The sequence below is a fragment of the Atractosteus spatula genome (assembly GCF_055471065.1).
Source record: "Atractosteus spatula isolate fAtrSpa1 chromosome 10 unlocalized genomic scaffold, fAtrSpa1.hap1 SUPER_10_unloc_9, whole genome shotgun sequence".
Lineage (NCBI taxonomy): Eukaryota > Metazoa > Chordata > Actinopteri > Semionotiformes > Lepisosteidae > Atractosteus > Atractosteus spatula.
The window spans coordinates 621,818-629,751 of record NW_028296629.1 but is presented as its reverse complement, the minus strand read 5'-3'; the positions used below and the strand labels follow the sequence as shown (position 1 = coordinate 629,751).

The 7,934-nt window shown below is 37.3% G+C and overlaps 1 non-coding gene across 1 annotated transcript; it reads right to left on the bottom strand.

The window, feature by feature from the left end:
- Positions 1-3,775: 3,775 nt before the first annotated feature.
- On the bottom strand, positions 3,776-3,849 carry trnan-guu (transfer RNA asparagine (anticodon GUU)). Its single transcript has one exon. It is a non-coding gene; the product is annotated as a tRNA-Asn (tRNA).
- Positions 3,850-7,934: the final 4,085 nt, after the last annotated feature.

The following is a 7,934-nucleotide window of genomic DNA, read 5'->3' as shown; positions in this document are numbered from 1 at the left end:
ATTTAGTTTATAGATATTTATAGAAGAGATAATCATTATTTATTTGAGTACTAATATTATAAAATTTTCTTCTAGCTGCAGTGCTGAAGTCCCACCCAACAACAACAAAAAAAGAAATAAAGGAGCACACAATGCTTTGTTTGAAGATTGCATATGCAAGGCAGGGGGCCTGGAAGTCTGGACGCTGAAAATGATAAGTTGCTGGTTTTAACTGTTAGGAAAATTCTAGAGGTCTTTGCAAATGGTGAACAGCAAAAGTTGGTCTTAACTTCACATTGTAATAATATTTTCTTAGAAATATAGAAGTTATAAGCTTCAAAATTTACATTTGAATTGAAATGTGTTTTTGAGTTAAATATTAGCATGTTCAGGTAATTAGTTTGTGTTTGTCTTTACTATATATATTGCCATGTTACAATAATTTGTAGCTAAAGTTTACTAGTTGTGTTTTTTTATAATTAGCCATATGTTGATTACAATATTGTATATAATGTATAATTTGAACTACATATTTTTCAGGTGTGAATGATTGTATATTTTCAGAATAAATTTCTAAACCAAATCATTGGCTTGATTTACTAGTTTCTATGCCTATAAAATCTATCTTTGATGTATAATAGACCTTTAAACATATGTACAATAGTCCTCTAAAGTTATCCGTATAATAGAACTCCAACCATTTATGTATAATGAACATATAATCTTAGATGTATAATTGACATATAACGATATATTAGAATTTCTTTCTAGACGAATTACGGACCACATTTATATGTATAAGGTATGTGTTTAATAGAAGTATATTCTACATCTTTTGCCCACTGGGCCAATTGTAATAATGGCATATTGTAAGTGGATTGTAACTTCAAATTGATCATTCCTGAGCTTTATAACTGTGTATCATTTCTTTTAACCTTATTTTAATATTTTTTAATTATTTTTGCATTTTACAGAACTTTTTAAATATATTGTGAGCATTTTAGCATAATTTTAAAATAGGACTATCAATGCTCCTGACTTTTAAACCTGTATTTCTTCTGACATTAATCTCTCCACCTGCAGATGAGGAGGGAGGTATTTGATTTTAAATTGGTTGATTTGGGGGGGAAATGTACATGAATTTCCTTGTGTGTATCACCAGTGGGAAACTTGGCATTTTTGGATGAATTGCAATCTATACTGCAAGGCCTTCAGACTGATATAGTAATGACTGGAGATTTAAATAACACATTTGATACATCACACAGGAACAGTATAACATCTAAAATGGCAGAACCCTCTAAATCACTGAAAAAATTCAGGCACATTCATAATCTATAAGATGTTTGGTGGTTACTGTGTCCTGCTACCCTTTCATATTTTTTAGTGTGCACGAATCTGTCCCTCTTCTTTTACTAGTTTTTAAGGAATATTCTGAAATCTCTGATTACAAGATCAAGCCAGAAAAAAATGATGACAATTAGTAGGAAGAAAGATTCAGTAGAATGTATTGAAAATGTCTCAGGATGGTCAGGAGGCGCGCTGCGAGAATGTCCTGCCCTTGGGAGCCTTTCTGCTCCTGGGCTGTCCTTCCCTGGAATTCTTTAGAATAGTCTCGCACCCCTGGAATTCTCCTTAGGAATTCTCCTTCTGGGAGCTCTGTGTTGCCTGTTTTTACCTGGAGGAACTTCAGCTCGTTCATTGGCTGAAAGTTCCATGGGCATCAGAATTCCACGTGGGTTACTCGGCCCTACCAGTCCCTGATTGGTTGATCAAGGTGAGATATGAGTCACTTACTCCTGACACTTAGGAATGCAGTCCAGATGTCCATCTGGCACACCCTAGACAGATAGGCGCCAATGGATGACCATTGATCATGATAGCCAGGCTTAGCTAAGTGCATCCCCATTTGGGAGCTGTCCCTTATCAAAAGAAAACATCTTTAAATCAGCCTGCATGAATAGCTTCTCTGTGGCTGCACCACAGAGATGAAGAGAGAGATGGGGCCTTACTTGGGAAAGCACAGCAACACTTAATTCTGTCTTATTAACAAGCATTGCCGCTACAATTAGTAGGAAGAAAGATACAATGTATTGAAAATGTAATATGTTTTAAAGGATTAAAGGGAAAAGAAATACTTTATCTACGCAAACTAATTCAACTGAGCTCCTCTAAACAATATAGCCTGAAGAATTGCCAAAGCACAATGTATCAATTTGGGTGACACTGGGGGAAAAGGATCACAACATTGAGAACCACAAGGCTTATTTTCAACAGCAAACTTTGTGCTTGAAAATATTTGACAAAAAAAGGAATATTACATGCACGGAAACCAATATTTACCACTAGGGTAGAATGCAGCATAGAACAGTTGATTGAATGTTAGTGTAACTCTATAGTGCATCACAGAGGTCAGTCTCTTCCCCCTCATTATGCAGGCTGACTTGTTCACAGTGAACTGTCCTCCAGCGATAGTCAGCTGTAATCACCGACGCAGACATGATGTTAATACTCTGACAGCACCTTGGCTGATTTTGTTAAAGTGTTTTCCCCCTGGTTATAAAACGTTTCAAAATTCTGACACTGAGGTGTGAGACACAATGTAACAGGCTCTCATAATCCTGAAGTACAATAAATTTTATTGTATTGTTTTTTAAATTTGATCCTGTGAACATTGCATGTCCCTCCTTCCTCATTACCAAAACATCTCAATGTCACCAACAGTATGTACATTTGTTATTACAACACTTCACTGTTGCATTTCTGAGTTGTGACATTGTGAACATGGCATGTTAAAGTATATAGAATATCTAGATCAGAACAGGCTAAATGCAATTCATAGTGATTTATCATTTTCTTATTTTCTAAATGAAAAAAAAAAATTCAGTGATTATGACACTTCGGTATGATATAAAATATGCTTCAATGACAGAATAAATAATCATGGAAAAAATACCCACAGTGGTATTCATATTTGTGATTATAGGAATGTTAAATATCAGGTGAGTAGCTGCGTCAGCATGCGTAGGCTGCAAAGGAACAAGTAAAGGACTATTCCTGCTGAAAAGAGAAGAAAAGAATCACAACATTTCGGCTGTGGAGCCTTCTTCAGGTGTGAGAAAGACAGGGCAGTAAGCAAAGATAATTTTCTTTTTATCTTTGCTGACTACAGTTTATCTTTGATGACAACATCAAAGACATTAGTAATTTTTACTGCTAACAGCTCCACATCAACTTCATTTAATATATAACCTCATCAGATCTCTCAACTCCCAACTCTTCCAGTTTCTCACTTCAGAGAAGGATAAAACATTCAATCATCCTCTACAGAGAAAAACCATCAACACCCCTACCACCTCCACCAATCCTAACCTTGTTGTTACTATACCCTCTGACCTTTCCCTTTCAACCCTTTGCATCCTCAGCTAACATATTTTAAAATTACAATAGACTATATAGTATTTATGTTTAAATTTAAGGTAAATATGTCAAAATATCAAAATCCAACTGCACAGTGCTATCGTAACAATGCTTGTCAAGTTCTCAAACAAACCTGCATTGTATTTTTAAAATATTTCAGCAGAGGATTCAACTGGAGTATAAATGACGATTCGACGATCATTTTTCTTGGGTGAATATGGTTTTCTGGGGAGTTACGATGTTGGGCATTATTGGACATTTCCTGGTGATCCTGACACGTGTTAAACACTCGCATTTGTTGCAAATATTAAAATGGCTATGGTTTCGCTGAGAAATCCAATCGACCGAAGACAATATTTACATCGCCAAAGAAACTCGTCCCTGGGTGGAATCGAACCACCAACCTTTCGGTTAACAACCGAATGCGCTAACCGATTGCGCCACAGAGACTGACTTGGAGGTTGTTCTCTCGAATCACAAATTCCCGGTTAAAAAAAAAATCTCTAACCGTATATTTTGCCAGCCGGTAATATTTCTTCTGCACTGATAACCAAGAATTGGATTTCATTTTCCGCAAGCTGTGTGAATTTCATCAAAAATAAGTTTTCCAGAAAGGAAATGAACACATGCATTTAACGAAAACAAGCCCTTTGTGAGTGCCCAAAATGGTACGTTCTGTACTACAAGAAAGGAAGAAAGACACGGCTGGGATTTGAATTTCGTTTTTTTTGTTTAATAAAGAGGCGCTTTAACCAACTAAGCTACGGTGACAGGACAGCCATCACCTTTTACAGCCACTTGGACACACCGCTCTGAGACATCTGCGTTCAGTAAGCGCTGAACCTGCTCTCAGAGCAAATTGCCTCCTTTACATAGCAGCCCCGACACTGAGAAACGAAGAGAACTGGCTTTAATCTGGCATTTTTCATGTCCAATGCGTTTGACATCTCCCAAGGGCGACAGAGTTCTTTTGCGACACTATTTCTTCTTCTTTTTTCTTTCTGTAAGCTTTGATAAAAACGAAAAATCGTGCAAGGGAAAAATGTACTTTTTTTCATAGAGAAAACGTGCACCAGGAAATGTGATGAGAAGAAATGATTTAACATGATACGTGACCTAATTTGTCGGAGCAAATGCTCACCCAGCAAGGTCTGGAGAGGTTGGAGAGTCTGGTGGATGTGATAATTATACGGTGTTGTGGAAGAAAACAGTCTTTCTCTGAATTCTCAATCAATCGGAATTTCAGTGCGAAACATAAAACCCTTGTCATATTTAAAGAGATTATATTTTAAAACTCATAAAAATCAGAAAACACATGTTTCTCACTTTGAAATTTTAAACGGAGCGGTGCATTACTAGTAGCGGCGCTGAGCACACTATGGGGGAATTCAGGTTATGTGAAATGTCAGCGGTTTAGTAAATAACGCGTCTGATTTCGGATCATAAGATTGTAGGTTCGACTTCTACCTGGCTCGTGTAAATGTTATTCAAGCTCCTCAGTAATAGATGTCTATTATGTAATGAACCGCACCTGAAAGCAAACGTTGGGTCTGTTTCCTTTGTTTTCCAGCATGAAATAGCAAATCGTTACAAAAAGCACCTGCTAATGTCCAATAGCGTTTTTTTTTTTCAAATTACATTTTCAGGCTTCAGACACTTTTTTAATAAAACAAAAGTGTCCGGAAACTCATTTACTTTCAGGTTTGCTTGAACCTGTATTAAAAAAAAGTTATCTGAAACTTCCGGGATTCCATTCTCTGATGCAGCTGTCTCTAAAGTTGGACGTGATGTTTAGCAGATGTGAACGGTGCCTTTTCTCTTGTGTTCAAGGCTATTCGCTGTGTGAGCTCCACACTGCGTGTCCTGTACTGCTCTATTTTGTTTAGATTATCTATGTGGTGTACAGATAGAACTCAACTGCATGGTGTGAATTCCGTGTTCAGGACCAGCAGAACCTGAAAAACCAATAGCTGACACGCAGCTTTCTGGTCTGGAATCAGACGCGCTACCGTTGCGCCACGAGGTTATACCTGTCAGCGCCTTTGAATTCCCCAAAGGAGACAAATCAGCTTCACAAAAAAAAATCCGTTAAGAGCGCCGCTCTTCCGAAGAGACTCTTCTTCCCAGACCACATTTTATTCTTCCTGCGCAACTCTTGTGCAGGTGTTGTTCTCAATTACAGATCCAGGAACACCTATTTTTTTAAATTAAGTACCCCATGGTGCAACGGTAGCACGTCTGACCGCAGTCTTCACCTTAAAGTTCAATTCCCCAAGCCTTTTGACCTTATATGTCCATCCCTTCTCGTCAAAACGCGTATTTTCACAGGGTACCCTTCAGAAACCGCAGTATAGAATGAAAAAACTCCAGTAGATCTCGGCCGCTGTTGGTGATTTTCATTTAAAAATAAATGAATCTCTGGAAATTTTACGGAGTGTATCACTTTCACCGAGACCGAGAAGTGTTAAGCTGTACATGAGTCTTTGTGGTTCGGTTGTTAACCAAAAGGGTGGTGGTTTGAGCCCTCCCAGGGACGCTATGAGCCTTTTAATGTACACACCCGTCTCACTTTATCTCCACGGCCGGTCTTGTACCGCAATCAAATACAGAGCCCGTAGGAGGCAGTAAGCCCGCGTATATAGCTCACTGTGTATATAATGAAGAAGCAGAGATTAGTTTCTCATCTGCGCGTTACAGAGCCTTACGCAACTCGTACTGTACGAACAGCTAGAGTTTGATCCCGGCACCGGTTATTAGTTGAAAGGCCATTGTAAATGACGTGTAAGAGATTTATAGATAGATACTTTATTGATCCCGTGAGGGAAATTAATAAAGCTTATCCAGCTGGCTTTTATGTTTCACACTAAATTGCGATCTTGAAACCAAAATAATTAGAAATATGGAACACAACCGTTGTTCCCCAAGAAGGAAAGCTGTTTAACACTGTCGTCACTCTTTTTTATTTAACCCAGATTGTGAAGACAACTCTGCCCTATCAAAGGAAAATGTTGCACAAAAGTTGGAAAGCACACTCTGAATCCATCTGTACTGTATACTTGATTTCCGCGATCCGTTCAAGGCTGCTTGGTGCTTCGCAAGCGAGTCATTTCAGGGAAGAAACTCAGTTTAGAGAACTACTGGTGCATTTTCACTCATTGAATTTGATCTTTGTACTCTCTTTTCATTCTCAGCTATAATATTTCAAAATTACAGTTCGGATTTGTTGGAAAACTTCACAGGCATTATTAAGTTAGGACTGTACAATTGTATTTTAATATCTTGGTATATTTACCTTCATTTTAATATGGATGTAACCATAAATGTTGTACTTTTGTCGTACTTTTTAAAACATTTTAACTGAGGACGCACGACGACTATTATACCTTGTGATACATGCAAGACATCTGTAAACGAAGATGTAATTACAGTCAAATTGGCAATTATTTCTATATGTCGATGATAAGTTGAAGGATTTGAAGAAACTATATATTATTCCTCGATATCGATGATCAGTTGAAGGATTTGAAGAAACAGCAGTGATAGCAGGTGATTTTGGTTTTGAACCCATCTTTACACCTCAATAATCCATTTGTCCTCGAAAAAAGAAAAGACAGGCATGTTTTGAGTCTCATAATGATCATCTTCTCGATCCAAAGAAACGTATAAATTTGATTCCTTCCGTAGTATTTTGGATTTTCTTACAATGATCTCACGAAGTATTGCCAGGATCTATATCTAGCGTTCGGTACCGATAAAACTGCTGATATTGATTGAGTAGAAATCTATGATGTATTGACAACTTTATCTGAAGCGAGAAGTCCTAGAACGCTGCCTATGATGTGTTAGGATTCATACCAAGATATACTTTTTGTTTTCAACCCAAAATGCTGCTAATGCATTACACATTATATGAACATTTCCAGTTTTGGTACCTTCTCTGCGCGATTTTTCAAAACTGAAACTAATTACAAAATTACTTAAGATCAACCATGACAAAAACATATAAATCAGGACTAATATTAATATCAACTGATGTTACTACAGAAAAAAACTACAGTTAAAATTTAACTGAAATATTAATAAGACTATGCAAGCCTAAAAAGTAGAACAATTCAATTTATATAACTTTTTTTTTTGAGAAATGGCCTCACACACCGGAAGACACTAACGTTTCTCTTCGTTAGAGTATGTGAATAACAGTTTAACCCAAAATGTTTGGAGTCCAGAGGGAGGACTCGCTCGCTGAATGATCTCTCAAGAAATCCCTGGTGAGATTCAACAGGTGTTTTCTTCAACAGCCACTAAAAGTCTGATGACCTTCTCTGGATTTTCTGAATATGACATTAAATTAGTTCAAATCATTTGGTAGTTAACAGAACGAAATGCTTTGGAGGTACATTTAAAACAGCAGAGCAACACTGTAGCACTTCGTGTGTGACTGAAATTAATTGTGTAAACCTGTCTCTCTATGAACACGAGCAAAGAGTTCTCACTCCACAGAAGACTGTGATGTGAGCACAGTAATATAAAACACC